This window comes from Gymnogyps californianus, chromosome 4 (genome assembly GCF_018139145.2).
Source record: "Gymnogyps californianus isolate 813 chromosome 4, ASM1813914v2, whole genome shotgun sequence".
NCBI lineage: Eukaryota > Metazoa > Chordata > Aves > Accipitriformes > Cathartidae > Gymnogyps > Gymnogyps californianus.
This window is the reverse complement of record NC_059474.1, coordinates 43,633,370-43,649,408: the sequence shown is the minus strand read 5'-3', so window position 1 is coordinate 43,649,408 and position 16,039 is coordinate 43,633,370. Positions and strand designations below refer to the sequence as shown.

The window sequence follows — 16,039 nt, the reverse complement described above, 5'->3', positions numbered from 1 at the left end:
TACTTTTCTTTATCTTACGTCAGACAGAAAGTGGACAGAACCAAGAGACAGAACAACATGCCATGTTTGCCCACATCTTGTTTTGAAGAACCATTTGTAAAGAGCTTATAGAAGTTTAATGAAACCTTAATCTTTAAAAGTTCAAACACTATGGATTGTTACATAATCTATTATGTCAATAAGTTGTTTGCAACCAGAGGTATTTTTGTAAAAGGACAATCAGAATGTCATTACAGAACATGAGATAAATTTTATATGCATTAGATGCTCTTTCAGTATAAAATTAGTCCTGCTTGTTTCTTGTAGTCATCTGACTCCTCTGTGCAGATATGGTAAAGCCAGTCATGCAATAATTTAATCTGTAATGAGATTTCAACATAGCACAAAGTATAATCCTGCAGAAAGATGCAAATTTCAGAAGATCTGCATAGCTACATTAGTTTGGCATTCTGCCTAGGTTTCTCAGCAATATAAGCAGCCCAGGAGAAACGCTGCTACACTGTTACTATCACTCAAATTACTCATTCTTCATTAATACCCATTAACCCTTTTAGAACTTTATAAATGTACTCCCAACATAAAGCAGCAATGAACAGACCAGGTGACTGTTTAATACCACCACACTTTTGAATGACTGGTGCAGGGATGGGTAGGAAACCAATATGCTATATAGTGCCATTTCCTCTTTTACTTTGCATTGTTCTTCATCTGATGGCACCAGCTTCCTAAAAAATACCGAGACACTAATGCTTGCAGTCTACAGAAGTTCACAGGCCTATCAATATATTATCTTTCACAGATGCAACATATGGTATGCAATATAAAGAAACTCTACCTGCAGCTCTGCCAGAGAGCACCCATTAGGACAAGAGAGACAGACAGACTTTTCCGATTTAGCCTTGATATTCACTGTGGTTGGTTTGGGGTTTGGGGTTTTTTTGGGGGGGGGGGGGGGGGGGGGGACACGTTTGGGGTTTTTTTTTAAGCAATATCATAGAATCATAGAATGGTTTGGGTTGGAAGGGACCTTAAAGATCACCTAGATCACCTCGCCATGGGCAGGGACACCTTCCACTAGATCAGGTTGCTCAAAGCCCCATCCAACCTGGCCTTGAACACTTCCAGGGATGGGGCATCCACAACTTCTCTGGGCAACCTGTTCCAGTGCCTCACCACCCTCACAGTGAAGAACTTCTTCCTCACTTCTAATCTAAATCTACCCTCTTTCAGTTTAAAGTCATTACCCCTTGTCCTATCACTACATGTCCTTGTGAAAAGTCCCTATCACTACATGCCTTTGTAAAAAGCCCCTCTCCGGCTTTCTTGCAGGCCCCCTTTAGGTACTGGAAGGCTGCCGTAAGGTCTCCCCGGAGCCTTCTCTTCTCCAGGCTGAACAACCCCAACTCTCGCAGCCTGTCTTCATAGGAGAGGTGCTCCAGCCCTCTGATCCTCTTCGTGGCCCTCCTCTGCACTCACTCCAACAGGTCCATGTCCTTCTTATGTTGGGGGCCCCAGAGCTGAACGCAGTACTCCAGGTGGGGTCTCACGAGAGCGGAGTAGAGGAGCAGAATCACCTCCCTCGACCTGCTGGTCACGCTTCTTTTGATGCAGCCCAGGATACGGTTGGCTTTCTGGGCTGCAAGCACACTTTGCCGCATCATGTTGGGCTTCTTGGCAACCAACACCCCCAAGTTCTTCTCCTCAGGGCTGCTCTCAATCCACTCGTCGCCCAGCCTGTATTTGTGCTTGGGACTGCCCTGACCCATGGGCAGGACCTTGCACTTGGCCTTGTTGAACTTCATGAGGTTTGCATGGGCCCACCTCTCAAGCCTGCCAAGGTCCCTCTGGATGGCATCCCTTCCCTCCAGCGTGTTGACCACACCACACAGCTTGATGTCGTCAGCAAACTTGCTGAGGGTGCACTCGATCCCACTGTCCATGTCGCCAACAAAGATGTTAAACAGTGCTGGTCCCAATACTGACCCCTGAGGAACGCCACTCGCCACTGGTCTCCTATATCCTTTACAGATTACCTACTGTAGATGTGGGGGATAAGTCTTTGCTTTCTTTGTTTAGAGATACATTTCAGCTTAGCCTGAACTGCATGAAGAACAGTTTTGAGGCATTCCTCACCCACAGCATGTGTTAAATCTGTAAACTGCAATGCTAGGATTGCAAGAAATGAAGGTCCACAGCAGATTCCCCAGTAAATGCTGAGGACAGCACATAGGTGGAAAGCCTTTCTCACAGTAGTCAGGGGAGGCAGACATGTTTTCAGACAGACAGAGGAAAAAAATTTCTAACCTACATCAAAAAAATTGGGGTTTATTCTTGAAACGAGAGCCCTCAGGGAACTTATCACAATGCTTCCACTCTTTTATCCTTTTTCATAGCACAAAAACATAAAAGAACAAATTATGTTCGTAAGCTAGTAAACCAATGAAATGAGAAGACATGAGGAAAGAGTGTTGGAAAATTATTCTGGCAGCAAGCTGACTCCTTCAGAGGTCTCTTTTGTGCTGCACTAAGTCTAAAGAGAAAACTCATTGAGTTGTTGTGAGATTTTATTCTGTGTACACTAGCTTTTTATGCATATTTTAGAGGTCCCCAGGGGAAAGTTATCTGCCAATTCCAAAAGCATTTCTAATTAATTAAAAAGCTTTTGTTTCTATGTTCTTCTTCCACTTTCTGTAGCATTTTCATACTAAGGCTTCTTGAATTATATTTAAAAGCCATTAATCATAAGAAACTTTGATGAGGATTTTCAACACAAGACTTCCAAGTTTAGGTGCCGTCGTCTCCCTTTAGACAACCAAACAGCTCGCTTAATTTTAAAAGATGCTGAGCATCAAGAAGTTTCAAACTACTTCCTAAGGACTGCCTTACTAAAGGTCTATCTAACCCTGCAACCTGTTGTTCACAGCAACAAGTAGCAGATGCTGAGGAAAGTATGAGTGAAGCACAGCACAAGCATACAGGGATACCCTCCTGAATGCCCTCAAGGTATCCAGCAGCTGCAGCTCAAGGCATTTCAGGAAGCAAATTCCCCCAGAAGACTGGAAAAGTGAAGATCCCATTTTACTGTGTTTCAAAGGGATGAGAGAAATGAATGTTTCCTGGGAAGACTGTATCAATCACTCCCATGTGTGCATCTCCTCTAACATCACATGCACATCCTCTCTTTTTTTCAGCTTTCTTAAAGATTTAGTTTCAGTTTATAAGCATTGTACCAAATCTTTTCACTTACTAAAGTGATTGAAGAACACATCTTTTTTTAACCACCTCCATAACTTTTCAACCCTGCCTAACCTATGAAACAGCATAAACAATGAAAGTCCCGTCAAATTATGACAGTGAAAGTTACATTACATAAAATAACACCTATGATGTATGGTCCAGAGACCTAGGTGTAAGCACATTTTGACATGAACAATGAATCTACCTGAACAATAAATAATCCTAATAATAAAAAAATTCTTAAAGAAAAGAATGAACATTTTTTTACATTACAAATAAGGGAGTTCAGCCATGCCTGAGATAAAATGGCAACTTGCGCTGTTTGGCAATATAAATACTATTATCTAAGAGGAAAGAATACTCCAAGCCAAGAGAATTATGAGACAGAACTGACGGACATGGAGAGAGGATTCATACTTCATGTTTCCACTCACATAACTTCCCAAACAGTATATGTTGCAGGAAAAAATGTAATAAAAGGGGGAAGCAGCAGGTTGTTTTTCAGTCTATGGTTTCTGTAGTAACTTATTTCTCTTTCACTCCTCTTCACTGTCTCCTCCAAAATGGTCTGGTATCTTCAATGGCAAAGAGGAGCTAAAATGCCAAAACCAAGAATACTTGCAGCTTTCTGGAGCTATTCCCTGACTACATGCATTTTCATTTACTGCAATTAAAATATAATCTGTGAAATATAATTGGAATTATTTTATTATGTGCAACAATGTGGGTCAAGAAGCAAGAACAAATCTTTGTAGTTCCACTTCGTGATTCAGATTGATTGCAGCTTGAAACACATTCACAAATCTCATGGGAATTTTTACAACGCTGCTAAGATTAAAATACAGTTTAGAATTAAGGCTGATGAGTACTGAATCCGTATTAGTGAACCTAAGGAGGGATTACATAGCACATACCACAGTGGCACACATGTAAGGCCTAGTTCAGGAAAAGCCCCCTGGATTAATTCCAATAAATTCTCTTCTGTCCTAACAAATTTGTTTTCTAAAAGAACAGACCTTAATTAATTCCATAGAGGATTTTTCAACCATTGAAAAAGTAGTCCAGTTTCAGAAGGGCAATATAATACAATCATATCAAGACAGTAGTAAGAAGTTCAAACAAGCAAAGCTTGTTTTTTTTCCTCACACCAGCATCCATCCAATAGCACTGTATCTTAGTTTCTATCCTGAAGTTGTGAGCTCTCAAGATACCCTTTCATATCCTAGCCCAGATTAACAATCATGGGAAATGTTTTCACTTTTTTAAAACAAATTTGGTCACTAGCTTGAAGATAGCTATGCTTGTCACTTGATCAAAAAGTCTGGGTAGTGTTTTTATTGTTTTAAACACTTGAATTGGTCTTCTCAGTTTAATTACGTGTTCACAAAAGTGTACTACTACAGTAAAGATGCTAGAAGAGCTGAGTTCATATCCATAGTAAACATTTTTCTTTAATCTATCAAATAAAATCTAATTATTTTAGCTAAATACTAACACAGGTCATTCAAACCTAAAATTCCAGTTCTGGAAGTGACATCATATTGCCTCATTATAATGGTAGTAATGTTTCACGCTTCTTGATGTCACTTTCATGAAACCCTCTGTCCAAACATCATAATGTCCTCTTCTTGAAGGGTCATACAATAACATGCATGCGAGTTCATGGTTGCCGAATTTCACATGAGAAGAAATCCACTGAGGGGAGCTTGTTCCATCGAAGATAGCAAGAATATTCACAACTAATACCATTTTTATAAGACACATGGAAGTTATATCAGAATAAAATACACTTCAGCTAGCAAGCTTTTGTTTATCTGGGAACCTGTGAATTACCAACATGTGCAATACAAACTTTAAAAAGTTACTTTTTCTGCAGACAGCAACTGTTTTCCATGAAAATCTTTCAGAAACCAACCACTCCCACTGTACCTAACCTACAGTTACATTTGACTATAGGGAACATCTTAGCAGGGTGATCAAGGCTGCAGAGCTGAAACACAAACTTCTTTCACTCCAGTTAACCATTTAAATAGCTCAGCCTTCGTAGAATAAAGTGACCAAAATTCCACACGTTCATTTTGAATTAAAACCAAGCCATGTCACTAGGAGATATTTCACACAAATTTCTTAGAATTTTTTTTGCAAGTGAATTAATTTTTTTAAATCAAGCTTTTTCCATCAACTGTTTTTGAGAAACTAGATTCTATAATAATTTTTAAAAAAAAAAATTAAAAAAATACACCACAGAAAAATTGTCCATTGTCTTTGTAACTAGGGGCACACATGCAAGGTTCTTTTGTGACTTTTAAGCAAACACAAATCTGGCAACATAGCACAAATAAGTGGTCTGTGCTTCTAGTTCTGTATTATTCTATTATATTTCAGCTTTATCTGAAGTCCAGAGGATTTCAGTCAGGATGGAAGATAGAAGAGGTTAGTTGTTTTTCTTTTCAATTAAACCTATTCATCCAGAAGTCTTAAAATACATTGCAAAGGAAGATGCAACTTATACATAATGTAAGGCAGGCAAGTATCAGTATCTCTATTAAAAATTAAGGAAGCTGAGAGGAGATATCTTAAGAGACTTTCTCAAGGTCACACACAGTGAGAAACAGCCTGCCAGTAGATTGCCTACCAAGCCCAGACAGACAGACAAACAATACACAGACATGCATACATACCCATACATCTATATAAGTTTTCAAAAGACCTTACTTATGTATTTCTTTTGCTTCCAGAACAATCCAACATTTGCAGCCATAATGCTAAAGATAAATAATCAGTTTGCAGGCTGATGACTGAACTGGGTTTGAATGCTGAACTCGTTAAGGCTTGGGAGAAGCACGCAAACCACCCTACATAGGTGGTCTGTCACTAAGATTTGCAGTCTGGTGCATTGCATAGCATGATCCGTAGGTATTGACGCTGATATAGGAAAAACATTTTGCCTCAAACACCATCTCCCACACAGCTAAATAATCAGAGATGATATCTTTAACTTTCCATCATCTATTTCTGACATTCAACAGCTTTGGAGGAAGGTACGGTGAGAAGTTCATAGGTATTTTATTTGCCTTTTACAAACAAAAAGTAAGTAACAAGGATAACTTCTTAAATGTAGGACACAGTACAAGGTAATGTTAATTATTGATTAATATAAAAGCATATTTTTAAGACACAAGATATGATTGAGGTCATACAATACAATGATAAATGACTGCTTTCCAGAAAGCATCCGCTGTGCTTGTAAAATTATGTTCATCTAAGAATTAATTAATCTAAAAGCTTTACGAAAACATAAAAGGACAATAATCAGGAAATTGGGTTAGCAGTTTGCTCTAATTTGTAAAAAGAAAATTTGTATAATTGATTAGTCTGAGAGCAATTACAGAGCTGGCAAAGCCTTCAAACAAGAACCAACTTAAGAATGGCATATTTGTAATTGGGTTGTATTCATCTTTCCAGCACACTTATTTGCAAAATAATAGCCAAATTTCCAGTTCCATTTTCTGGTATACGAAGGAAAAAATATTATGCATGTGCAAAAATGCGTGCTCTGAACACACCCAGAGTCCAGGCTCTCTGTGACTAATGCTGAGACAACTTCAACCACATCAGTTAAACAGACTTGGTTTATAGGCAGTCTGAAAAAGGCCTCAGATAATATTCTGCATCAAACTCTCTTTTATCTTTCAGAAATCATCTGCCTTTTTATTCTGTGATCTTCAGAGGTGTGATGCAGGGGATTTGGGGTGTTTTTTTCCTCCAGAAGTTGCAGTGATGACCAGATGTCATCAGAGTGACTACTTGCAAGGAGCAAGTCCGCTACATCATCTGCAATTGAATTTGCAACAGTACTGCCTTCCACATGTGGGAGGCTGGAAAGAAAATTTACTTGTAATACTACGTAAAATACTTGATGGGCCACATCTGGCCTGCAGCATCTCAGATGTGAATTTACCCAGCATATAGGGCTTGGAGCAGCAAGTGAGAAAGAACATTTAAGGGACTTTTGCCACTCTTAGCATTATCTCTGGCCATGGAAGCGTAATGTATTCCCACTTCGTATAACTTGACCACAGCTGCACATCACCCTTTCTATCCTATTGAAGGAGAAAAATGAAGTTTCTGACCTGCTAAACAGTCTTGAAACAGCAGTGTCTTAATCACACAACAAATTCAATCTCTGTAATTAGCACCATCCAGCAACTAACCATACTCACTCCCCATACAACAGAATTTCTTCCATCCAGACTTTGTGACCATGTTATCTTGGTCCCTCCATCTTACATAATCTCTTGCATTTTTGAAACTAAATATGGAACACCACTTCCCTGATGTATGCATGAGGTTAGTACGCTGTAAATCACTAAAACGGAAAGCAAAGCAAACATAAACCATCCCCAGGTCTCTCTACATCCTCATAATAGACAGCTGAATTTACATCCAAGACAATGCTGTGGAAGCCAACAGGATCCTCAACAGGATTTTCCTTTGCAACATCAGCACAGAATTGTCGTCATACATTACTCTGGACACAGTCAATTTATAATTGAGAGTGTTTCATAACAGTGACTGCTGCTTAATGATAAGTGTTTATTTCACCTTTTTGTGTCATAGAAAGAGCTACAGATGATCAAAACCGGAGTGAGATTTTGGATGAAGATACAGTGAATAACTGAGAAAAGAAAACACTGTAATTCAAGATGTGTGTTGTTTCTTTGAGGTTACTGCTATGACAGGGCACCAAATATACTATAGCATAAAATCCAGAATATCAAAAGCACCTAAGGCAGAGTTGTTCATATATAGTCTATGAATACTAAGTCCTTTTGTATCAGCAAACTTTGTAACTGAAAATGACAGAGGACTTGTACATAAAAGTGATCTGACCTCTGACCAGCAACATGAGAATATTACTATTTAAGAACTTGCTGAATCAGGCAAGTTCAGAGTTAGCTCTAAACACATGCTTCAATACCTTTTGGCTTTCAGTACGTGCTTAAGTTTAAGCTGGTATATACAGAGTTTTTCTTCAATCAGGAGTTGGTATGATATATCAATAGTAAGCAGATGTAGGTGAAGAAAGGAAAAAAATTAATTTCTTGGGGGGGGAACACTATGAGCAATTGGAGTAAAAGTGGAGTGTTTTCCCTCCAGACAAATGAATAACCTATGGAAAATCAATGGTAAGAGTTTTCAAATACCTAGAGCTGTAATATAATATACCAGCACTAAAACCTGTATAGACTTTTATCAACCCTAAGAAAAATTGCAGGAGAAAACGCATTAGCAGAAACTTTAATAGGCTATTCCATATGTAGGGCACACCTTACAAGCATAAAGCAAAGTCTTCAGAAGGAGGAGCTTTCAAAGGTAAACCTGGAGTCTTTTACTACGTTGTTTTGTTCTGTATAGATGCAGTAAGACATTATCCTAAATAAAGGCATTTAAAGATGGGGAAATACAAATTCATAATACTTCAACAATTCTTCTAGCTACTGCTTAACCAAATCTGGGATTGTAACTCTGCAGGCTCTGTAAACAAGGATTAGTAGTGGAAAACTCCCATACAGAGTCAGTATGAATAAATACATTGAGGACTTCCCTATGTCCTGGATATACGTCTCCCACATTCTTGTGCAAGAGTCCATATTTTATACCAATTCCTAGCTTCCTAGGGAGGAGCTGCAGCATTGTCCTTCAGTTCCCAACCCAGACAACACTGAGCTAGAGTCAGCCTGGCAGGGGGAAACCAAGGTACTGCTTCTTCAATACAATTACCCAGATGCCCGTGAAAGCAGCCCTACGTGGAAAACCAGGTCATAGCTGTAAACAGATTTTCATGTCATCACTCCACCAGTTCTACGTAGGACAGTTACGTTTACAAAATGCAGGTAAAGACTTTCTAGGAAACACCATTCTCAGTGCAAAATTGGCTTATTTTGATATATGCTTATAAGAACATAAAATACAGGTGCTGTTGGCCCTACCAGTTGCACAAAGTAGCAGTACAATAGAATCCACAGAAGATCATTACACTATTAGTCTACCACAGTAGACATTCCTGAAGAGATCCTAATTAGTTCACTGATCATTCTCTAAATAGAGTGAATATTCTCACATTTAAAATCAGTTACTTCATCTGTTTTCATATCATTTATGCATCCACTTTCTACAAATAGTCCGAGTTCAACATGAAAATGTAGGCAAGAAGGAAAAGGTAGGAGATGAAATACAGATTTGACAAACACAAGGTAATGCATATTAAACAAAGTAATATGAACTACTGAGTCATACTGCTTGAATTTAAATGTACTACATCAAACTCAGGAAAAAAAAAACAAAACAAGGCTTCAGTGTAGACAACCGAGTTAGAAGAGTGTCAAGTTCAATGTCAATGAAGACAGCAAAGACTGGAAGCATGCACAGTTGGTGGAAACACCATAAGTATGTTGGTGGGTTTTTGTATGCATTCAGATGGACCATTATTCTGGTCAGTCTGGGAATGAATTTTACAAGCAACAAAATCATTCAGAGATAAAGACAACATCCAAAACAAATTTGGGAACAGAAAAACTATTCAAGAGGAAATAATTAATAAGGAAATGCTGCTAAGAAGAAATCATCATTATACATGTCCACAGTGGATAAGAATAGAAGAGAGCTGTACTGGGTCTGGCTGGGACGGAGTTAATTTTCTTCATAGGAGCCCATGTGGTGCTGTGCTTTGGATTTGTGACTAAAACAGTGTTGGTAACACCAACGTTCGGCTATTGCTGAACCATGCTTGCACAGCTCAAGGCTTTCTCAGTTCCTTACTCTGTCCCTGCCATCAAGTAGGCTGGGAGTGGGCAAGAAGTTGGGAGGGGACACAGCTGGCTCAAACTGGCCAAAGGGATATTTCATGCCATATAATATCATGTTCAACAATAAAAATTGGGGTTTTGTCTTCCAAAGTAGCCATTGCTCAGAGACTGGCTGGGCATCAGTCTGTTTGTGGGAGGTGGTGAGTGATTGCCTTTGCATCACTTGGGTTTTTCCCCTGAGCTTTTAAAAAAAAGAAAAAAAGCCCCAAAACAAAACACACAACCACAAACACCACAAAAAAGCAAATAAAAAAACCACTAAACTTCTAGTGACATACATTTCTTCCTTCCACTATACTGATTATCAATGTGGAACATTTATTACAGGGAAAGACTTCTCTTTTATTAAGATCAAAGTATTCCTAAATATTCTGAAGAAAAATTTTACTTCAAATTTCTGAGGTCACTTTTATTAGATAACCAGTTTTAGTTAGCATAGTGGTTGATCACTAGGAACAAACTTTGCTGCATACAAAAATAAACAGTAGGAAAATACTGACAGCATTAGTTTAAAATAGAACACATATGAACAGTTATATTATCATATACAATACATACGTATACACACAATACACAAATGTGTGTGTACACACAAAACTTATTTTGGAAGACTAGGTTCTCAGCTGCTTTTTATATAATCAGTCTCTTGATATTACTACATTTAGTTCAACAGAAGTGATCATTTCTTACTAAAATTGAAAGGACACAGTAAATTTGAGTATTAGTCATTAGACAAAATTTAAAAGTCAAATCATTCTTAACAGTAGAGTGGCTAGAAGTCAGACAGTCTGCAAATACTGCAAGCTTCAGCTAGGGAAAGTGTATCTTAAACTGGAAACTGCTATAAGGAATCAATTTGCTTATACAGACATGGTGACAATATGTTTGTTGTTTTTTTTAAAATCAGTGTTAGCACAAAATATAACTTATTTGCAAACTTATGAACTGGCAGTGAGCATACTTTTACTCTGCAAAACAATAAATCATTTTTCTTTTTTACCACATGTTGTCCTGCATCAGGTTATTAACATTACATATTATTTCCAAAGGTCAAAATCCCATGAGTCAGAGGCAGGTTTATGTCACCTTCCCTCTCCCTGTTTGCACAAATTGATATATCATGCCATGCTGTAGAATCCTTGTGGGCCAGATCCAAAGTAAGTTTGGGGAAAAAAAATTGCATTCACTTCAAGAGGCTTTGGAACAGACTACAATTTTGATTAGCAATTGGAAATGCAAGTTTTAAGATGCACTTGATTTTTTTTCTCAGCAGAACACTCACATGATTTTGGTCTGGTAAAACAGATTAAATAACCCATGAGAGTCACTGATAGACTACATCTGTAACTTTGTTGATATGTTAGAAGATATTTTGAGTAGCATTACCATGCAACCAGGAGCTGGGAAATATGTGTATAAATACACATGCAAGTGTCCAGGGGCTGGGAGATATATACATACACTTACATGTATATTTACACACATATATGTGTATGAATACGAACATTGTAAAAAAGTGTAATTTTCCTCATTATATTTTTATTGTTGCATTTGCTCAGTTCAACATTGTTGAAATCATCCTGAAGGAGTTGGTCCCCAAATTGCCATAATTACCTTTCTTCATCTCTGCAATAGAGTTCTGCCTTCCTTGATTTTACAGTTACATGTATCAGGGGAGCCTCCAATATGCTTACTCGTTACTTTAAGAACATAGGCACATAGGTAAATCCAAAACTTATCTCTGGCAAAAAAATGCTTTTCTTAGTTGTTCGTGGCTTTGTCACTATGCAGAATGAAGTGTCCATAGGAGTGTACATCTAATTTTTCCAAACCTTAAGGTTAACCCAACTGCTTGGGCTTTGGCCTAGCCATTCCTGTTAAAACAGCATTGCAGTCACTCAAATTCAGACTAAGTTTCACCCACCGGACTTAGAACCGCTGTATGACTCCAGTTGTAAGAAAACACTACTTGTAAGTAACTTTGTAAGTCATATTCTATGCCCAGATGCACCTGAATACTGCCATTAAGAACACAAGGTCAGAATACACTGATGATGTTAACAGTCTCCCCTTTTGGGGTTCGGTGGTTTGTTTTTTGGCATTTATTTCACCCAGTGACAAGAAATCAGGAAAGTGTTACCTTAAGGACAACCTTAGGGATTCCAGCCTCTTAAGGAATCAATGTCAATTTTCCTTTAGCTTACTGTCCTAAATTTGAGACCCATGTTTCCTCTTGCTTACCCTTTATCTGTTTCATAAATCACTATGACGTTCAAACTTTTCAACCTGATGAATAGTTTCCTTCCTACCTTTCTCATACAGTATGTTACCAGATTCTGATTTACACTCTTCCATGATCTTACAATTTCTCAGTCATTTATCTTAAAGTCTAATTCTTATTAATTACTTCCCTGTGTAGCTTCATGAGCACTTAAAAGCTAAAGTTACTGCCTTTCTAGATTATTTCCTACATCAATCAATTTCCTATCAAATAGTTTACTCTGAATGGTCTCCAGAAGCATTGGCTGTTCTTTCACATATGAAAAAAAAATATGAATAATAGAAAAATATATTCATGATTTTTCAGAACAGTTTTCTCCATTGAAACTACAGTTAGCCTTTATTAGGGCTGGTGGAAAATGGAAAGATTAGGCATTCAGGAAAAATATCTTTTCTTCCTCCTTTTCAGTTTGTTTGGATACAGGAATTTAGCTCATAGGACTGATGTCACGTGGTAAGGTGAATAAACAGCTCTTGTTCAGTACCCATTACTACAGGCATAAATATATGATTTGTATTTTAAAATTCTCATTCCATGTGCTCGTTCATTTTGCAAACAAATCATCAAGGCTAAACAAAACAAAAACAAAATAAAAATAGTGCCTCTAAACCATACAGGTACTCCTAGAATTTTAACTTTTCCATGGCAGAGTCTTCCTAGGAAATATTTTCTATGCAAGGCAACCCTAATTTAAGAATTGAATTTTGTCAATCAACATTTTAAATTAACAGTGGGCAAGATGGTGAGAAGAGAGGTAGTCTATCTTCCAAGAGAACTGGTGCTAGAATAACTGTGCAACACCATGTCTGAGTAAAGGGAAATAAACTATCAAAGAAACTTAGGCTGGTATCTTGGGACAAAGGAAAAAAGGGGGAGAGAGATGATTTATCCATTATTTTACAAACACGACAGATGTTTTAACTCAACACAGACAATTGTGCTCAACACATTTATACTCAGTAACAGAAGGGAAGATATGGCAAAGCCTGAAGATGCTGAATAATATTCTGGATGATTCATTCATTGACATCTCATTCATTATTAATAATAAAAAATGAAATTCTGTAGCAGCACCAGCCTATAAAACTTTAAGTCCTCCACAATTCAGTTCACTGGGGTTGAAGAGACATGCTGTGATCTAGTCAAGCTTTGATTATTACTGTTGTACTGGTTCTGAACTGATTTTCAGAATCCCAGAATTCAAGGAAAAACATTACATAAGTTTACCTGTGAACTCAAAGCTATTTTTTTGCTTACAACTTCTGGCAATTACAAGATCAGTTCTGCATCAGGTATGCTGCAACTCTTCCCACCTTGCTGCAGATCACTTGCTGACAGTTTGTGGTAACATATACAATATATACATTGGTTCTTTTATCATTAAAGTCTCTTAAATTAAGTCTTTTCAAAAGAAGATGAAGTCACACTTGTTTCATACCTCATTTACTCTGCTAGCACATGTACCTAACATAACTACTACAATTTGTTCCATATTTTGTTAAGATTTTATTATTTTTTAAAAGAAAATTCATTTATTTGTTCATTTGAACTAGTATCTCTTTGGATGTATTTAGCCAAACTGAATTTTAGAAACTGAAACTCCTGCAAAAAAAAAAAGAAAAAAACCTCTTCCATTTGAGATCAGTTTTTATGTAATTCTATGTAATTCTGAACAACGCATTAAGATCAGAGATATGAAACAAATTTTTATATTAAACACACCAGTTATATAGCTTTCATGCTCTATCTTATTTATCATCACTCTTTTGAAACACTCCATAAATATTAGAGCATGTATTTTCAGATCTTTTCCAAGAGAGAGAGATATGGGTCTATTATTGTCCAGATAAGAAAACCAAGTTAGATATGGTTTACAAACAAGACTTTCTCTTCAGAAGTTTTATGACAGAACATGAAGAACTTAAAACTACTAAAATGATAGCTGCTTAACTGTAAAACTATTCATCTGTCTGTTTTTGTTCTGAAGAGCCATTCTTAATACTGCATTTGACTATGCACTTTTGTATGCCAGAATCTACTAAACAAATTCTATCAGGTTTCCATAGATGAAAGAGATTGAGATGAAACAACTTCTCACACACAATTTAGTCTCTTTGATTACATTTACAGGCCCTTCAGTGACTCCAAAACCCCACCAGTCTTTTACTACACCTTTCAAGCTGTGACAATTTAGATAAGTGAAATGTTAAATAGCTCATTATAAGTCCACTTCTGTGCCGTAGGAATTGATGGCAGCATTGCCATAGACTTCACCAGGAGCTGGATTACAGTTCGAAACACATCACGTATACATTCATCAGAAAAATTTAAAATTCAGAGACTTTCAAAACTTCTTCAAATCAGTTTATACTGAACCAGCCTTACTATAAATCAGGAAGAGGTGGCAGGCCAGTTTTGTACAATACTACAAAAAGCTATTGAAATGCAGCTTTTCTCATTCTGCCATTTTCATCCAAATCTCTTGTTATGACTTATGTGACAAACAATCATCAGGGAGTGAAAAGCCATTTCCAACAAACATAACATAATAGAATAAAAAGAGCAGGGGACAAACAACTTTCAAAATTGTCTTCTGAGACAGGCAAAATATTTATCTGCCAGAAACTGAGCCTACTATGAAGTAGCAACAAGAATGCACATAATTTAGGGTTCCAGCTTATAAGAAATCACACAGGCAAAGAGCTTTGGTAATTTACAGTACAAGATAACAGTCCTGTGTAGTTGGAATAATGCATATTCCAAGTGGGTATGCATTTCATTCTCTCTTACATGAAACCAAAGAGGCAAAGTGTAACCAGCCTCCCAAATTCTGTATTCTACAGACTGTTTCTGTTGTCCTGGCAACAAGAAACTGCTAATAAATCTCCCTGTGATAAAGAATTAAATACCAGTAATACTGAATAGCTATAAAAATATTCAGAGATGAGATCACCTTCTATCTTAATGCACTGTTTATGACAAATATAAACATATCAATCTGCCCACTCAGCATGGTGTCTCTTAGGCAGGGAGTGAAAGTCCAAAGCTTTAGCAACCTTCCCACAAGTCTTGCTGACATCATTTTCAGGATTCATTACATTTAAAGCCCCTTTAAAAAGGTAGGAATAAAATACTGTACCAGTGAAATGGGAATATAGCTCCTTTTCTCAGCGTTCCCATAGGGCATGGAGCAGTATGGACGGAATAGAAGGTGGCGGATAATTCCTCAGTGACCCAGGTAAAGAGGAAAGTTGACAGCTCTCTTCCTTGAAAATCCTGTCCTGAACAGAAAGGAGAAAGGTACTCAGGAAATTCCCTGCAGGCAACTACATGAGCAAGGCTTAGATGTCTGACTTTTAACTCTTTTCCTAAAAATGCAGCGGTGAAGACACAGACATTGTAAACAGGTGCATTTTTTCCATACGGAGAAGTTTGTGTTTCAAACTTCTTCCCACTGTTGCTACAGATCTCTCGTGTTGACAGAGGTGTCATGGTAGAAAAGGCTACCGTTTTCTAGGTGACTGTCTCTTACCCTTTATTACTGTAACTTAGTCGTCTTTTCTTCAAAACTCCTTTTTGCACACGCTACAGGGTATTTGGAAGGTCAGGAATTAGTATTTTGGGACTATATATTTCTTCCTTTTTTGATTGC

General features: G+C 37.5%; 1 long non-coding RNA gene across 3 annotated transcripts in view; it reads right to left on the bottom strand.

The window, feature by feature from the left end:
• LOC127015785 (uncharacterized) overlaps positions 1-16,039 on the bottom strand; it is a 57,689-nt gene that overhangs the window by 16,001 nt on the left and 25,649 nt on the right. For 2 of the 3 annotated variants that reach the window (XR_007766380.1, XR_007766381.1), the window contains exon 3: positions 13,323-15,668. This is a non-coding gene — a long non-coding RNA (uncharacterized LOC127015785). Of the gene's footprint in view, positions 1-13,322; positions 15,669-16,039 lie in introns of those variants that run through there. The other variant, XR_007766382.1, reaches the window with a different exon arrangement.